At 42.1% G+C, this 19159-nt stretch overlaps 1 protein-coding gene across 1 annotated transcript in view; it reads right to left on the bottom strand.

Annotated features, from left to right (window-relative positions):
- NPAS3 (neuronal PAS domain protein 3) overlaps positions 1–19159 on the bottom strand; it is an 875944-nt gene that overhangs the window by 446337 nt on the left and 410448 nt on the right. The gene's annotated exons all lie outside the window — the stretch shown is intronic.

The following is a 19159-nucleotide window of genomic DNA, read 5'->3' as shown; positions in this document are numbered from 1 at the left end:
GACTACAGACTAGGACCTGTTTACTTTCCTGATACTTCAAAGTAACTGTTACAAATCTAAAGGAGACTTTCTTAAAATGGTAAATATCAATCAGCACAATTTTAGTTTCTTAATCATTTCAAAATAACAAAGTATATAAAAGAGAGCACTTTTGAAGGACTGAAGTCCAACAAGAATCCTGATTCTTTTGTCAATGTTTCTTGGCTTCATGGATTGCTTTATGATACAAGATTTAGATTAACTATTTAATTCGTTCTATACAGTGAATGAAATGAGGATGTCCTCTTTTTCTTAACACAAGTAAATAAAAGGTAAGAAAACACAAATTGATCTTGATGAACCCATTTTTTTATTCCAGCAGAGTTATGTGTATGATGAATTGCATCCCCTCAGTCTGGGAAAGATGTATGAGTGAGGCAGTTATAAAGTGACTATAGAATGAAGAATCTACATCTAGAAGAGGAAAATCTTTGAGTGGCAGAGTCTTGATTATTATCTGACATGAACTCAGCAAGAAGATATAAACTAATTCATTCTGGCTTCAGGGCTACAGCACCAAACTATTGTACAAAGCCACACAATGAGGCAGGCACTCTGCTGGGGACTCGAAGCACAGATGACTGAGAATGTCCGCTGAGTGAGGCCGTCCAGTGTTAGAAAGTTCAGCAGGCCAGGGAGCCAGGCAGCAGACCAGGCCTGTGCCTGCAGCCTGAACCTGCGTCTGATGTGGGAGGATGCTCTGCTCTCTCAGTACAGCCTGCTGGCTATGGTGTGAGCTTCTTCTTCATTTGTTGTTGTTGTTATTAAAAGTCCGTCTCTTCCAATACCCACCTCCCTCTCCATCTCCTCTGTGTCTGTCAGGAAGGAATACTGCATGTTCTCATGAATGACGTGCTTACTCCATAAAAAGACACCCAGTGCTCTTTGACCATAGCTCTCAAAGAGTAAAATAGAGAGAACACATCAAATTTGGGATTTGAATGTGGCACTAATTTTGCAAAGTTTAATACTTGTCCTTTGATTGATAGAATTGACCTCTGCATTAATATGCTGAAAATGTTTTTGCAAAGTTTAAATTTTTAATGGGGGTTAGATTTGCTATGCTCCCTCAGTAAGGGCAAAAAAAAAAAAAAAAAGGATTATTATACTTTCATTTTGTAAACTGTCTTAAAAGCCTTTTCTTGAGTGCTGCCAGGCGGCTATCAGCCCTCTGACCCCGCAGCACACAGACTGTTAGCGGCATGATTCCGCCCCGTAGAAAGCGGGTGGAGACTGTCATTGGATCAGTGCAGTGTCACTCAGGACTCCCTGGTAAAAGGAAGAGGTCCCCATCTGTTATCTTGAATTTTTCCTCCAAGTATGATCCCAAAGCTTCATGTTATGACATTTGTAGCATCTGCTGCAAATGCTGAAGTACATCAGGCACAGCCTTATTACTTCCAGCCTAATGCTCCATCCATCCCCCGGGCTTTTCCAGGCCACGGGTACGACAAGGGAGCCGAGAAAGCTGGATGTGCAGGAAGCAGCTTATGTTTATGTGGGAGAGAGAGATATTGCCCTCTCTCTCTCTTCTTTCTCCTGTTCACCCATTCATGTATTCAGCCATATTCACTTCCTCTTTCTTTCTCCCCCACCCTCCCCTGCCTGCTTTGGGGCCACAAAAATGCGTTCATTGATTTTCTTTCTGCTGAAAGAACAGTCAACATAAACAGTTTTATGAAGCAGTGGGGTGTTGGCCCAAAGGATGCATTGCTCTGCTTGAAAAGTCACTCTGATAAGTTTCCAAAGCTCAACCATCTCAGACCATGGTATTACATTTATTCATCTAAAATTTAGTGAACACATAAAGTGAAATGTATTAACCTCATTGCTCTAGGTGCTACAGAGGTAAGCCAGGCTCCCACTTCATTTCTAGATGCTTTTTTTTTATGTCTGTAGGAGAAAGCTAAACATATCCATGAAAATATCTCCTGAGTCTCTACGCTGTGCTGGTCACTGAGTCAGAGGATATGACAATGAAAAGGCACCATCCCCACTCTCCAGAGATCAGCGTCCAGTGGGGAGACTGACACACAGCAGGTGAAGAAATGCAATGTACGTGCAACTCTAAACCCTCAGTGCAGGATGAGGGCAGAGAGCGTGAGGCAGGAAAGACCTCAGAATAGCGGTACTGCTAGAACTGCGGAATGGGGAGTGAGGTCACATAGACAGCGAACCATGGTGGCCATGACCCTGGAATCCACCGGGGACAGGAAGGTAAGGACAGGTGCACATTAACACTGCTGCAACTGCAAGGTCCAAGTTCATCACTGTGCCCACTCCACCTTGCTTTTCCTGAAGCTGCAACACCAATGAACTGCCACACTCCTAGCAATGCTTGCAAGGCTGGCTTCCTCCATGAACACACGGCACCCTCTTGGTGCTTGATACCACAGCTTAACAGTTACTGGTTATAACCCAGGAGGACAGAGGTATAGGCTCTGTCTGAAAATCCTAATTTTGCAAGTTGATGTCCTGTGCAACTTCAACACTGCCACTTCCATCAAAGCCCCTGGAAGGCACAAATATGTCACAGCACCCAGCCTGGCATTGTGTAAGGCAGCTCAGTCACCCAACGGACTGCCACATCCCCTCAGAGGTAGGAAGAAGACTATGGTGACTCGGGTTCTTTATTGCAGGACGTCTGATTCCTTCCCAAGACACTGCATGCCCTCTGTGTGCAGGGGGAGTTCAATAGTAGGAGGCTCACTAATTGGGGTGGGGGGGAGGTGGTCAGTTGTGCACAGAAAAAAGGGTTAGGGTTCTAGAGTCAGAACAACCAAGTTTTAAATCCTCCATTTATCTCTAATGAGCTGGGTGGTCTTAGACTCATTAGGATCGATGGACTTCAATTTCTCATTCTATCGAAAGGGTCAATGTCTCCTGGAACTGTTGTGAGGACATGTGACATCGGCTCTGCTCTGATTTTCCTTCCCAAACCTATTCATATAGTGCCTCTGCTCCACTAGCAGGACACCTGCATAAGCCAAAGGGATCCGCTCGTGCGCTGCTGAAACCTGGGCCGTTAGAAGAGGGCCCGCATCACAGAGGTGCAGTAAGTATTCGTGAATACATGAACACTAGCGCACCCTGCTAGCCCACGGAGTGCTCAGCACATTGGCCCTCTCCTCCTTGTTATGGAAAGCAGAGGCTGGGCCAAAGATGACTTTTCTAAATCACCATCTTTATCCCAGTTTTAATAGGAATTTCAGGACTATTTTTCCTAAATATTATAAATAGTTAAGATTTATTTCCTAAAATATCAGGGATATGTTGTTGCTCTCTGTTGTCCCTCGTTTCTGCCTTCCCTGCAGCATGATATGAAATCTACTAGTGAGGTGTCACCACAAGTCCTGCGGGCCAACTGCAATCAGGGCCTCAAACCAGTGCAAACATTTCACACACACTAGGGCACAGAGCCAGCAATCTACTACGTGTCAGCAACTGCCCACTGCGTTTCCTTCTGAAGGATTCACTCATTCCCTCTCCAGCAGTAATTGGCCTTCCTTTTAAGATGCTGCATGCTCAGAGTAACCTAATTAGGTAAACGTACACAGCTACCATCACTGTAAACTACAATCAGGTCTTACAACCACCATCTTCCTTCTGATTTCATATAAACAAAAAGCCTATTCATGAGCATGGTATCTGAGTGGGCTAGGTCTTGCTATACCAGCAGACCAAGGTCTTCAGCACCACTGCCATCTGCCAACTGGGGACCGACAGAGGCTGTGATTTAGGCAGAATTAGAAACTAAATTAGAAAGATGAGCACTATTTGAAGAGTCAAGATTAGTGAATAGGCTGACAAGACTGTCAGACCTAGAATTAAGAACACACAGGCATACAGGATGGGACAAAAGCAGGTTTACAGTTGTGAGTATGCAGAACAGAGTTTATTCTTGTATTACTATTTATTTATCATTGCATTGTTTTCCATATGAACAACTGTAAATCTACTTGTGCCCTACCCTGTATACTCTCACACTAAGCCACCACCATCACTTCTGAAACGTATCAAGGAGAAAATAAAACCTAATTTAGAAGATCTATTACTTAGATTCAAGGTTAAGCTCAAGCCTCTCTCTATCAGGTTCTTAACATGTCTCTTTCTTTAAATAACAGCTGTTTAAGCAAACCATCTTCCTAAGAAATTGTTTAAACACAAAACTTTGTATATACACTTACAACATTCAAACGGGCCTCTGAAACCCATCGGTTGAACTCAGGTTAAGAACTCTAGCTTTAGACAAGAGACTAGCATCTACGTATATCCAGTTCCAGGCTAGCACTTAATGGGACTGAACAAATGATTCCTTGAATGAATGAGTGAGTAATCAAATGAATACTCGAATGAATGCAAGAGAGTTAGTCAAGAGAGAATACACAACTAAAGCAGACACTTGTATTCCATGTGGGGCTGCGAGACTGAAAGCAACCGCCAGTTAGTTGGTTTATTCACAAAAATTGCTTTGTGGAATTATACACTGCTCCTCCCCTTCTAAATGCAGACGGAGAGAGGAAAGGGAAAAGAGATAATGAAGGTTTGCAAATGAAGTGGGTGCAACTGTGCAATCAATCAACATTTTCTGAAAAAGAATCTGCATCACTTGCCAAAAATCTGAACTGAATAACTGAACCAGCATTCTGATGAGAATGGACTTTGCCACTAGCCAGTCATTTTTATTTGTCTTCCAGCTGTCTTGCTTCTCTTTTCCAGGAAGCCCCTGGTCTCTTCATTTTCGTGGGTTCAGGCACGGGAATTAATTTAACATGGTCAGATGCATACTCCATGTTTATTCTTTTTATAAACCTTTACTAAGTTTTTACTCTGTGCCACAACTATTATGCTAGTTAGAAGGGATACAACTCAATCATGCATCTAAATGATCACTGAGGGCCTACTAAGTGCCGGGCACCCTTCTAATGATAGGCCATAGAAGAGTGAACAAAACAGACATGCCTGAGTGGAGCTGACATTCCAGTGGTCAGACAGCAACAACATCAATAATACACACACATCTAAATATAATAAGTGGCATAAAGAAAAAGAAGTGACAAGAATTTCTGTATAAAACAGGAAAACCAGAGAGGCTCTCTCCAACAATGTCTCTGAATAGAGATATGAATAAAGTAAAGTAGTGATGTGATGACCAGCCGACGGGAAAAGAAAGTACAAAGGCCCAGAGATGGGAAAAACTTATCAGGTTCAGAAAGTGGCAAGGAGCCAGTATCATCAGGGAAGCTGCAGACGTGGGGGAGAGAAATATAATATTATTAAGTAATTGTTTACTTGGAGGATCTCAGGAAAGAAGCATCTAAATCTAGTGAAATTTAAAGATGTAAGAGAGAAGAGGGTATTTGGGCTAGAAATGAGTAGTAATTTTCCAGACAAACAAGCCAGAGTTTGGAGGGGGTGAGGGGAGTGGTTGGGGCAGAGAGAAGACCATCCACAATTGCACAAGCCAGCAACACATGCAAGTTACACATGTAGAGGAAGAAATGTCAGAGGACATCCACAGGCTAAGTCACAAAAGGCCTCACAACCACTGCTAAGGACTTCAGTTTCCACACGGTGACTGAGATCCATTTGACGGTCTGAGCAGGGGAGGGGCATGAGCATGTGTGTTATCAGCAGGGCAGTGGTGCACAGCGTAGAACTGCGCTTGGAGAGAAAGATGAAAACATGGCCATTGCATAGTCTAGGCAAGAAATGATGATGAGTTAATCTGAGTAAATAAGTTACACTGTAGAGAGGAGTTTGGTTTTAAAGGTATTTAGTATTAGGATTGAGAGTTTGGTGAAAGCCTTTTAAGGGAAAATAAAGAGTCAAGTATGAATTCCAGGTGTTTGTATAGATGGTTCAGCCATCCCCTGCAATAAGTCACTTAGAAGGGACTAGAGAGTCAGGGAGAAGATGGGACCCTGAACTGGGGTGAGGAATATAAAATTGTCTTTAGGAGAGACCCATTGAGATGAGAAGCCTCATGGACCTGGGCTCTTGGATGAGGAGTGGCAGAGATGAGGACTTGGCTGCAAGTCATTAGCACACAGGTGGGTAAAGAAGCCACAGGAGGGCAGGATGTGGGGAGGGCAGGATGAGGGGAGGGCAGGATGAGGGGAGGGCAGGATGTGGGGAGGGCGGGATGAGGGGAGGGCTGGGCCTGCCTTGGGAACACCTGCATTTATAGAGTAAGGGAGCCAGCAAAGAGCCTGACAATAAACAGCCAGAGGGGCAGGAGTTTCATAAAGAGGCAATGGCAGAACATTTGAAGGAGAGAGTCATCAACTATGTCAGATGTCAGACCTTAGGTGGGCACTGCTGTCAATTGTGGAATAAATGAGAGGTGAGGACCATGAGTTACATGCTTGAAACTCCTTTACTAGAAATGTGGAAGTGAAAGAAATAAGAATAAGAATTAAATCTGGGCAAGGAAGAGAAGTGGGGAAAACCCCAGAGTAATTAAACACAATTTTATATTCCTCACCCTAGGATATTTTCATTGATTTTTTTAGAGAGGGGAAGTGGAGAGAGAGAAAGAGGAGAGAGAGAAAGAGGAGAGGAGAGGAGAGGAGAGGAGAGGAGAGGAGAGGAGAGGAGAGGAGGGGAGGGGAGGGGAGGTGAAGGGAGGGGAGGGGAGGGGAAGGGAGGGGAGGGGAGGGGAGGGGAGGGGAGGGGAGGGGAGAGTAAAGGAGAGGAGAGGAGAGGAAAGAGGGGGTGAGGAGAGTGATTGGGGCAGAGAGAAGACCATTCACAATTACACAAGCCAGCAACACATGCAAAGGAGAGGAGAGGAGAGGGAGAAACAACAATCAGTTATTGGTTGGCAGGGGATCAAACATGCAACCTAGGTATGTGTCCTCACTGAGAACTGAACCCATGAACTTTCAGTGTGATGAGGCTCCAAACAAGTGAGCCACACCAGCCAGGGCAAATCATTTTTTAATTGACTTGAGGATGTCCATACCCTGAGAGGAAAAAGCAAGCAACAGCCATCTATAATAATCTATAATAATAAAAGCATAATGTGCTAATTAGACCAGATGTCCTTCCAGACATTCTTCTAGGCGAAGCCAGGGTTGCCAGGGAAGCCCAGGTCCCAGTGCCTGCTGGTGACCAGAGGAAAGCCCGGGTCCCGGGTACCGGAGGGAAGCCAGTGCCGGCAGCTGGGAGAAGGAAGGCCTACTCTTGCACAAATTTCATGCATCGGACCTTTATTTTCATAAAAATATGAAAAACCCATAAAAGAAGATACAGAATTGTCCAGAGTTTAGATAAGCTGAGAAATAGGTAACACACAATTTTTTTATTTTAATATTTTCCTATGACCTGAATTTACAAAGATGATGCTCCAGGGTATGGTGGCTGATCCAGCTAATAGAATCTGAACTTCAGAACAAGTTCTTCTAGATGATGGTCAAAAAACATAAAGATCTATGATAATCAGAAGTATATTTGTATAGAGAAAGCTGACTAAATACATCTAAATGAAGCCATGGCTGTCCTCCTGAAACCCCCCTCCTTTCTCCTCTACTGTCCAGTTGGTCCCCAGTCTCTCTGTCCTTGTATTTCTTGCCATAGCAAAAGCTTTTAAAATGTCACAAGTAGAAGGGTTACCTGTAATCGCTTCTGGAATTCACTTTACTCTTGGTTCACAAAAGCAATCAGTACCTCTTCCTTGCAAACAAGGTCTGTCAAATACCCATAGGAAAGTACTGCAACAGACTGTTAACATACTCAGGTATGAGCTACAAGAACAATGAGTAATTAGAGAAGAAGAAAATGCCTTTTATTTGTTGGAAAGAGTGATTGAAAGGGGAAAGAGGAACCTCATATTCTTCCATATTCTCCCTGTATTATTTAATGAACTTCTATTAAGCTAATGAAGAAAGAAGCCAAGAACTGCTACGGATGAAAGAGAATGAGGCCTTGTATCCAAGATATATTTTCTTACAGAAAGCAGTCGCCTCTTCAGTAAGGTTGAATTTTCTAAGTGGCAAGAGAGAAAGACAATTTCCCCTGGAATTTCAAAAATATTACTTAAGCAGACCTCAACTTCAGGACACAGAAAACATAACACACTCACCTTCACTGCTTAGCTAACTCCTCGTAGCTCTTCTCTCTTTTGTTCCCCTTGAGGAAAGCTCACTTCAGAGCTTTCAGAATCTGATGGGGATTCTACGGTCACTTATTTTCTGGCCAACTTCATTTTTATTCATCTATAGCCTTGCTGCAACATTTTTTGTGTGTTCATAATTTAAACCGTAGTTGAGAATAAGAGTAAGCTATAAATATTGTCTCCAGAAATTTATTTGCCTTATATACTGACTTCGCTTATTTTAGGAAGAACTTCTTCCATACTTCATACCTCAACAAAATCTAGCTCTGTCCTCTGCTATTCTCTTCCAAGGATCTAAACATTTTCACCCATCTAAGTCTATAAGTATTCAGGAGCACTTAACTAGATGGAGAGGCAGCTGTATTTTAGTATGGGAAAACATAACTCTTAGAGACAGAAACTTTTATTTCTAGTCTTAGCTCTGCCATTTCCCAGCTAGTGAACAAGGGTAGGACACTTGACATCTGGGTCTTGGTTTCCCCACCTGCAGAGTGAGGCCCGTTGTCCAAGGAGCTGTGTCAAGGGCTAAATACCAATGTGTGAGACAGTTTTCTAGCACATACCCACTTCAGCATGCTGTTTAGGGATGAAATGAGATAATGTATCTAAAGTGTCTAGCACGGTGTTTGACACATATGAGGTGTTCACTAAATGTTAGTTCCCTTCTTCTTCCTTGTAGCATCACCTACTACAACAGGGGTAGCAATTCAATAGAGGTTAGCTCCATTTCTTGCCAGGAGGGATAAACAGTAGAAGAAACCCAGCTGACCGATAGCTCCTCCCCTCTATTCCTTGGTCCTGATTGGCCCTCTCATGTTTGTTGTCAGACCATCTGGCAGTGGTGGTGGTGCGTCGTGGCTGTGTGCATCTGACTATTGATCACTGAATACCTCCAAAGGGCACGACAGACTGCCGACTGACCTCAGTAATAGCATGCTGCAAACTCCCCTGTTTACATGTGTAAGAGCTAAAGAGAAAAGAAGACCAATTTTGGATTTTTTAAAACTATATTTTGACCAAAGGCTTTTGACAAAGCCTCCACATATACCCGTCAAACAGGGAACTTGGCAAGTTGCAGAGAGTCTATTATAGGGGGAATAAGGTTTATGAATTTCAAGCTTGGAGGGCTCTAATTACCTCATGCTCAAACTTTAACTACAAAACTCAGATAAATCGCTGCACTAAAGCCATGGACGATCCTGTACCTGATTTGTGCCAGTGCCTCTAAAGAGCAATGAGGCCGATCCCAGAGAGGCGTTTTCACATCAGTCCTAAGGGGACTGGTCTGGACCCTTCTCTGTGAGCATGCACCGAATACCTGGGTGTTTTGGTAAAGCTACTTGGTAAACGAGCCAATCTGAAATTTGGTTAGCCACAAAGCATTACAGCAGTCAGACACAAGTCCCCAAATATGGGGAACTCACGTTGTCTTCAGCGTCCATTCGCCAGGTGCCAGTCATCAGTTTCAGTCCCTGGCAGGTAGTTGTACTGGGTAGCATTAAACTAAATGGCTAATAGTTACTGGCTGTCTCCTCAGTGTTTTTGTTTGTAGAGGTGTGAGCCCCTCTTGAGCCAGTCAGTGTACACCCAGAAGGGGCTACTGCATTTATTGTAGTGCAGTGTATGATGTGGATTAAAAACAAACAAACAAACATGGAAAAGGCCTGTGTATATAAACCATGGCACAAAACAGTGAAAGCTGAGCTTATGGAATTTACTGAATATTGAGGCAGAGGAAAATGGAGTAAATACGCACCCGTCTCAACTATTCACAGCACTCATATTTCATCAAAGATGCACTGAGGAGAAATGTGGACTCCCTTCTGCCTGGCCTAACACTCTCCATGGCTATTTATCTAGTTACAAACTTTTATAGATGTGAAATATTTTAAGAAGTCCTTTAGAAATGGCCCGAGGTAATTTCAAACTTAACAGACCCTGTCCCACCAGAACTCATTACAGTGAATTTTATAACAAAGTACCCTCTACTTAATTTTCAGAGCCTGGCCAAGCGTACTAGAAATACAGCTGCATTAAGTGCAATTAATGGTACAATAAAAGCAGTGGAGGGCTGTTTAACACCCAAGAATCAGCAGTAGACACAGGCACCATGTTCTCCAACAGCCAGTGATGTATCAAAGAGCCAGGAGTGTGAGATTTCTGAATCCAGGGGCAAATGTCCCTCCCACTAGAGAAAAATATCCTGTCCTTCAACAATTCCACCCAGAGACTGTATAAAGGATATAAAGTTATTCCTCCAGTTATGCCACTAGCATCCTCACTCCCTTTGAGCAGGAGGCCAACACAATAAGCTCATATTCCCACCACGGAGGAAAAGGGTGAATTCAATTTTACCAAAAATGAGTGTAGTATTGAGTGACTCAGAATGCACACAATGATTTGTGCATAAGTAAGTTTACTGTCAGCTACCAAAAGGAAAGGAGCATCCAATCAGGATAGCATGTTAATCTTTTCAAACAGACCCAAAACCCAAAAATATGGCGAATAGGCAGGGACAATTACAATGATGTTTGCAAACATCTTTAATGATGAAAAATCTCCACATAGAATTTGAACATGAGAGACATCCTGAAATGAGCAAAAAAACTACACTGGCTGATACAATCATGATTGTTAGGGCATTTGTAAACTAGTTAATTTGTTAAGTGCAATATGTAGTCAACTAGGTCTCAAAAGATCATTATACATATGCACCTTCCATCAGTAATTAAAGCAATTCTATCATGAAAAGTATTTGATTATATCTGTATATATAGCCCTCCTTGGTAGCCCAGTCTGCATCCAAGGTCCTATTTCTCTCTTTCCTTTCCTGGATAAAACTGTTCACTTAACAATATAAGTTGGCTAGGAAATACACTACAGTTATATTTTCAACTAAAAAATCCCTACCAATAATTAAAATGCAAAGAAATCTTCCTAACCATAATATTATAGACACAGTTAGGCTAAATAGTCATTAGACAATACCCAAATTTCATGTTACTAAAAACATGCTTCTAACCTTCTTCCTCAACAAACTTCTACCAAAAGCTCTTACACTAGTTCTGGTTTCTTTAGTTTTCCAATGGGCACTCCTCGATGGGTGCTAATGAGCCATGAAGGGGTAGAGAAACCCCATGAGCATGGGAAAAGCACAAAGGAAAACTCAGGCTGGAAGCAATGGGAGTGAGCGGAAACCAAACTCCAAGTGGAGGCGCTTTAGTGACACCAAACTGAGTCCCTCTGATCTAACAAAATAACCCCGAGTCTTCCCAAAACAGAAAACAGCCATTGCCCCCAAAAGACAAATGAAGGCTCTCATGTCACTGAAGAGACAGACTTGACAGGGAACTCCAGGCCTTTGCAAAGTCAATGGGCTCTAGAAATTACTGGAAATATTGGAGCGACCACAGGAACAAAACCACTTTTGTAGTAGAATTCCATTGCGTTTTACAGAGAAGGTTAAAAGAAAAAAGACAAAACTAGGTAATGTTTCAAAAAATTAGTAATATTCTTAGAAAACTCACCTCATTTCTGAATGAACTAAAAAGGGTTAAAAATAAGTCATTTGATGAACAAATTGAACTAACAAGCAAAATAAAGACATACTCAGAAAGCAGGCAGACAGCTCTGGTGGGAAGTTTCTTGAGGGGATGGAAGGATTGAGCAAAAAAGAAAAAATAAAGATCAAGAACTCTTGGACAGGGACAACAGTGCGCTGATTGCAAGGGGACGGGGGTGGTGGTGGGAGGAGGTAGAAAGAATAAAGGGGGGATAAATGGTGATAAAAACAAAATAAAATAAATAAAAAATAAATAAAAATAAAAAACCTCCCTTCCTGGGAATAAAAAAGTCAGTTGTGCCACTGGTTTCAAAATGAGGAGTTCCATTTCTAGTCTACCCTTTAAAATATTTGCTAAATCATGCCATTATTTTTGTGAACAATAAAATTAAGAAGTCCTCTTGGTTTACAGAGGGTTTAAATAAATGTATCCACATGTAGTCATTTATCAACTTACAAATGCTGTGAGTGCCCCATCCCACTGCTGCTGGCCCCGAGTGCCTGTGGGGAGTGCCTGTGGGGAGCATAGGAGAGGCTGCGCTGGGATAAGGGAGTAGGCTCTAAAATCAGGCAGATCAAGTTGCTATCATGGTCTTGCTATGTAACGACTACAATATTTCAGGCACGTTGCTTGATCTCGCTGAGCCTTGATTTCTTCCTCTCTAAGATGGTGTAGAAGAGAATTCAAGTGCACAAAGTACCCAGTATGTTCTGTGCACTCAGGTGCTGATTTCCAGTCCTCGCTCCCTGCATAGTGGAGGGCTCTTGAGAAACAGGGACCTCCCTAGAGAACAGGCTCTTCCTGACCAGCCTTGCAGTGCTTTTGCTTATACTGTTCTCTGCACTCAGACCACCCATCACCCTCAACTGCGTTTATACAAACGCTGTCACTGCAGCCTCATCCAGAGCCCTCACTCACGCAGCCCTCCTTCAATGAACACTGGACAGCATCTTGCTCCTCTCTGAGCTCCAACACCATATTCCACCCTGTTCTTCAGCTTTCACTTTATACCTTTGTGTATGTGTCTGCATGCCCACATTTTAATTTGTGATGTGAATATTCTTATTTATAACCCACAGTGGTAGTAAGTGTATGAGTAATGTTCTGACCTTTACCCCCCTTACTTTTCCCTACAGTGCCTAGAATAATACAAATAACTCCAGTTAGAAATTGTCTGATTTAGCAAACATACTTGTTTAGAAAGTGAATCTTCCAAGTAGGTAAAAAGACTATTAATAAGTCACGCAGCAGCGCACATTGACACCACCAGCTTGCTTTCCCCGTAATCACTAGAGGATCTGAACTGTACTAAAAGAATTAGAATCCTGAAAATGTGGGGGGAAAGATACCTTTTAGCATGGACCTCTTACAGGGTAGTCTACCATTTCCCCAAATGGTAGACTCAGGGTGGTGTGTGTAGAATAACCTTAAGACAACCAGGTACTTGTGGGCTTGAGGAAACTTTACTAGCAGATGAAGAAGGCATCAGCAATGTTGATAGAAAGGTATTCCAAACAATTCCACGATGTTGCCCAGCACCATGCCAGTGCCCAGGTGAGATGATGGTACTCCCTCCTGCCTCAGGACCACAGGAAACCTGCTCTGGGGACAGTGGAGGCGTGAAAGGATGGTGACCTTTATCACTGGGTTCCATTACGGGTAGACAGGCTCTGTGGACTCAGCTAGGAACGCAACCTCTGATGTTTTTCCTTGAAGAAATGCCCTACCTGTATAAACTGAAAACTTATGTTTATAAATCTTTCTAAAAGATCCTTCTAAAAGGCAAAGGTGATCTTTGCTTCAAGATCTTTTCCTTGAAGGCAAATATCACCACTGAAATACATGCTCTTAACCCTGAATCGACAGTTCTATGTGCCCTATAGTCTTTCCATGAAAATGTGATGATGATGATCATAATTAATTTCTAGCAACTGAGAGTGACTAGTGAAGAATGGAATGCGATTCCAAGAAAGAGTGTCATTCAAGCCATTTTTACTTAAGTACTTAGTTGAAATGTGACATATGAAGGAGGGGAAGTGTTTGGTTTCCACAGAGGGCAACTTGTCTCTGGAAATGCACATTCATCCTCGGGCTGCTTACGCCAGCTCATGCTGCAGGCAGAGGAATAAAAGCTTACTTCCAGAGCCTTCCACCTGGCTCACTCAGGTTTGGTGAACACAAGAGGAGGAAGTTAACTTTGAGAATATCAATCCACTTCCTTTCATGGGCTATAAATGCACTCTAAAGTAAAAGATACATATAAGGGTCTCTTGACCTAGTATACCTCTTAGCTTTAAGTGGAATCGACTTTATTTTCCTGTCAACTACAATTTTCACTAAAGACTCCTGACTTCTTTATGGCATAATAAAGTTTTGTCTGGGATTACAATAAAAAGCTTTCATAACACCTGTGACCCTCACATTCTGGATTAATTTTTAAATTGTATCTGAAAATCAGTACAAATGACAATTTTCTGCTTATGACCTTGAAGCCAGATTCGCCCCCTTGCCTCTCTCATTTGGTTCATCTCTTTTAGGGCAAGATTCACTACATATAAGCTAAGTCTAGAAGAGAACTTTCCATAGGCTTGAGTAAAGCTTACATTTATTTCAGTTTGATGTATTTTCTTCTAGAGCAAATTAGTTATTACTTGTGCTCCCTTTGGGAAAATATTAATATTCTGGGATATATTCTTTTGTCATATCTCTTTCCATTTACATTATCCTCAACCACCTGTTGCAGGGAGAAGGGAAGAAGAGGTACATGGAGCTTCCACGCAATTCCTCTCCACGCCTTTCACTACTGACCACTGGCCTTCACTATACTTGACATCCTGCCTTTCCACTTGCATATTGAGGGGGTGGGGAGGGTGACATTTGACTCCAACATGTGTCTTACCTGACTCTAACCTGACTCTAACCAATGACTGTTACCTGTGTCTTCCTCCTTTCCTTCTGGTATTTCAAAATGCATTAACTGTGAAATGGGCTGGCTGCCTTATGGCAGGTTCAGGGAAGTGGAAAGGAGTTGCTTATTGACTTATGAATAGCAACTGATGAAATTATATGTAACTAAATCCTTTTAGTGACATAGGGAGACATAAGCCAACAAATAAAATTGCTTTATTCTTGGATTCAAATATTAAATTTTGCCCTAGCCTACAGCATTTTATTATATGAGCAAGTGACATGAGTTCAAAATGTCATTCCCATACACCTGAGGTTCCTTTATTCAGCAAGTACATACTGATCCCCTGCTGTATACCAGGCATTCGCATGGCACTAAGGGAATGATTCAGAGCAAGAGCGCAGTCTTCCGGATCGGGATGGCAGCCCTGGGAGCTGATTACACCACAGCCACTGTAAGTTCCACATTCACTCCTTGCACTGAGAATGAGGGCAGCTGCAAGGCCCTTTACCCATCACTTTAGGTAACAGTTCTAATCCCTGCTTAAGTAAACATACATGTTGCCCACCCAAAAAGAACCAAATTTATTGCTCTACCCCTCTTCATCACAAAGAAGCTCCTCAAAGTCTCAGACAGGTTATGGGCCTATTTCCAGGAAATGAATAACAATTGGCTTTAAGCCAATTCTCCCATATCTGTGATCCCATATCTGTGATTGCTCTAAGTATGGAACCATGACCCAGTTCTGCCCAATAAATCATAATGGCAACTCCCCTCTGAAGCTTCTGGGAAATATTTCACACTTCTTCACATCTCTTTGAGAGCTGTTGTATAAGGACCACGCTTAGAGCTGCAGCACCATTTTCCCACCGTGATGTGACAAGTCTTGAGTAGAAAAGGCAATGCAGCAAGGATGGGAAAACAGAAAAGCAGGAGTCTGGGTCCTGGCTGACCTTGTTGAGCCACAGAGGTCCTTGGGGCTACCCTCCCACAGGCTTCTCTTATGTGAGATAATTAAATCATATTGTTGCCTAAAAGGTTCCATACTCTATTATTTGCAGTTATACATATTTTAACTGATAGACCTGGTAAATTTTATTTTTAAACTACAGACAAAACCTTGCAAGTCAATATTGAGGTGTCCCATTCAATGTTGGGACTTTACAATTTTTTCATTGAATGTTCCAAGCTTGAGGTATCCCTCATCATAAAAGCCCATATTAATTAAATTAAACCTAATCCTGGAGAAATCTGATGTGTAGGGGGGATGGGGAGCAGAAGAGGCGACAGCGATGTGTATAGAGAAAGCATGCAGGAGAAGACTAAATAAAAGAAGTGGGATAGAGTCGAAGTGGTGGTGCTTAAATATTAACTGCATTTCTGGAAATAGAAATGAGAATCTCTACGATCCAACAAGATTAGGGGAAAAGGGTTGTGGTGTAAGACTGGGGACAATGAGAAGAAAAGAAAGCAGGAGAAGTGCCCACAGAATAAACCTGAACTCATTTCTACAGTTTCCAATAAGCCCTAGTTTGACAAAAACCTAAAGTTGCTAAATCACCTCACATAACACATCCTGGGACTGTGCGGATTCAATTACTGAGAGAGAGAGACCACCAGCAGCAAAGATGTTATTCATGGAATTTCAATGCAAAGCAAATGTACAGATGTTGGCATAAAAGCCAAACTGTCTGAAATGGAATTGAAGATAGAGATCCAGAGAGAAGATTAGAAGAGATAAAGAATTAAACATGCAGTAAAAGAGACCGTTACATGCTTGGCATTGAGCTGGGACAGCCAATGCCCGTGACACTCGGGTGGCAGTAATGGTGACAAGTACGGAGGGGAACAGAGCAAAGGTACAGAATCAAATACTACATTAAAATCACTATCTCTGTGGGCAGGCTGTAAAAATCATATCCTTCTCATTGAAAAGTAATTCATTAAACTGCACCCCAGCAGGATATAAAGGACAACACACAGCATATGAAGATATTGAGCGGCAGGGGGCAATAAACTTTATAAAAACTATTAAAGCATGCAACAAAGCAAGATAACACAGGGAGGAACGAGTGGAAATGTCAGCCCACTTTATAAAATAGCCATGTTAATACACGAGTGCAAACATTTCATGAAAAACACATGTGCTTATCACATTAAAATTCACACTCGGCAAAACCACCCTTGAGATGTCAGAGCTGACCTGCTGCAGGGCAGCGAAATCAAAGCCAGCAGGTTGCCTCGTGGGCAGGCTGGTCCAGAGGAGCTTCACACCAGGTAACCTGCTGAAATACCATAATTGTCCGCAGGTACCTGAGACGTCGCTCCCGTTACAGACACAAAGGTTAACTGAAAACAGGGCCATCCACATCCCACAACCTGTGATGCACAAGGACACTTGTAGCTCTGAGCTGGGAGGCGTGAGCAACCTTGCCTCTCACCCAGTTTCCCCCAAACTCCTGGGTGGTTCAATGAGAAATCCTACGTGGAAGCTGTTCCTGGGTTAGATAGCGGTTAGGACCCCTCAGAGCACTGAAGGCATCCATAAATCCGTCCTCACATTATTTTCCTCCCCTGCTTCTCCCTGAGGATCAGAACTTCCCTTCCTTAAAATTTCTCTGCCATTCCTTGGTCCCATTATCTCTTTAAGGCCACCTGAGAGACACTAAAGCTAACATTTTAGCAAATATTTATGAACCATATTTCCTCCTGCCACTTTCACTCAGTGAGGCGTTGGAACTGATGAAGGGATTGGGCATTAGACCAGGGTGGACAGGAAAAAGGCAAATCTTGTCTCCCAGAGCATCATGGGGAAGCACGGACTGGTGACAAGATTCCAATAAACTAGACTGAAGTAAAAATAGAGCCCGGAAGATAAACTGTGCTTAAGAGGCCTCTAGTCTGCTTTTAATGATCCTGAAGTGGCCAAGAAAAAGCTAATGATGACTGCTTTACATAAACCCTCCTCATCTCTTCAAAATTCTTACCTAGCTTTTAAAGGCATAACTGTGCTATCTGGAATCTTCCTCACACCAACAAGACATATAGCAAAAGAAAGAGAACCCAAGACAAGAAACCTACAAAGACCAGTACAGGCATTAACACCTGCCAACCTGACAAGCTTAGAGTATAGGCACTATATTCCTTATTAAATGTACACGCCCCCCCCCCCCCCAATAAGCTTGAGTCAGGTATTCCCATTAAGAGTCAAGATCCCTTCTCTCTCTCTCTCTCTCTCTCTCTCTCTCTCTCTCTCTCTCTCTCTCTCAATTTACAGGGACACTAGCTAATCAGTGTGATAAATGGCCTACCTTTGTTTGTTTTATGGTTTTTCCATAAAAAGCAAGTCCAGGACCTTAAGTCTTCTATTTCTGTACCTCTTATAGAACAAAAAATAAATCAATTTAGCCAAATTTTGTTTTAAGATTCCTGCTGGGTTGAGACCTTAGATTTTAGGCTGGAATGAATTTTTATGGCCAAGTTATAAACACCTGATACTCAGCAGGTGCCACTAAATGTATAGTTTTGAGATTACATGTGGCTTCCTAATTTCAAAAGTTGATCTACTTTGTTTTTAAAACTGTCAAATTATACAAGCCACTACATTTCCTTTCACTAGCTTATAAAGTTTAATTGGAAGTAACACATGCTTGCAATTTATAGGTCAAGGAAAAATTTTCCTGTTTAAGTAGAGTTTGGTACAGGAAAAGACACAAGCTCATATAAAAACTGAGCTAGAACCAACCAAGAAATAAAATATTTTGGAAGATTTGTGTATTAATTTGTTCATTTAGTTTAAGGTCAGGGGTGATAGTGGTGGCACTCTCAGTAGAAGGAGCATTTTTACTGAAGATCACAAGAATAAAAGAGTCACCTCTCTCCTGTAATTATTTCTAGACTCCATTCACACGCCCCTTGAGCTAACAGTTTCAACATCATTCTGATAAATGATGTAAAAAATCATACATAGCCAAACTGCATCTCCGGAGTTATTAACCCATTAGCAGCATGCCAGAGCAGAATCTTCCAGAACTGATGAGGCAAGATGTGAATATTAGGATTAAAAATTTGGGAAACCCTAAGAAAATTGTCCTGTGCCTTTCACTGAAACAATGTATTTAGGTACATTCATGTTTTATCCTTTAACCTATAAATAACACTGAAGCAGTAGTGCACAGTCTTAATAACTGGTAAATTAATAAACTATTAAATGTTTAACTTTACACAATGAAAGCAAAATCTACTGCTACCTAAGAAGAAAGAAGCTTAAGAAAGCTTATAAACAATGAAACACTATTCTAACATAAACTCCTTCTATTGTGTGACCAGCTACAAATATATTAATCACATGCTTTCTCATTTAGGAAATGGAGACCACATGCACACGAATAGAAAAATTAAATAACTAAAGCTGCCAAAAACAAACAAACAAACAAACAACAACAACAACAAAAAAAAAACCCAGTTCGGCTGATGTTACTCTGTGGTTGGAGTGCCAACCTACGAACCAGGTCAGGCACGTGCCAGGGT

Source organism: Eptesicus fuscus, chromosome 5 (genome assembly GCF_027574615.1).
Source record: "Eptesicus fuscus isolate TK198812 chromosome 5, DD_ASM_mEF_20220401, whole genome shotgun sequence".
In the NCBI taxonomy this organism is placed as follows: Eukaryota; Metazoa; Chordata; class Mammalia; order Chiroptera; family Vespertilionidae; genus Eptesicus; species Eptesicus fuscus.
Note: the sequence above shows the minus strand (reverse complement) of the source record. Positions and strands in the feature narration are given on the sequence as shown.